This window comes from Penaeus monodon, chromosome 22, assembly GCF_015228065.2.
Source record: "Penaeus monodon isolate SGIC_2016 chromosome 22, NSTDA_Pmon_1, whole genome shotgun sequence".
Lineage (NCBI taxonomy): Eukaryota > Metazoa > Arthropoda > Malacostraca > Decapoda > Penaeidae > Penaeus > Penaeus monodon.
Window position 1 is genome coordinate 23,279,379 of NC_051407.1, and position 291 is coordinate 23,279,669.

Genomic DNA, 291 nt, shown 5'->3' on the forward strand with positions numbered 1-291 from the left:
AATGCGGTGAATATATTGCGATATCGACGTGTACATCAGATATGCAAGTTCAGACTTCGGTTATAATGTGTAAACAATGGCGTATCTATATCCCGTAAAATAAACGAGAATGGTCCGATCTTTGTCAACGGGTGATAACGGCTGCTTCTGTGGAAACTCGAGGATTGTAGGCCTATTTGACATGTAGTCGCCGATCGGATTAACTGTTCTTGCATCATATATTTCATGTGCATGTGTTCATTGGAGACCGAATAAGTAAGAAAACACAAAAAATAATAACACGATTATTTC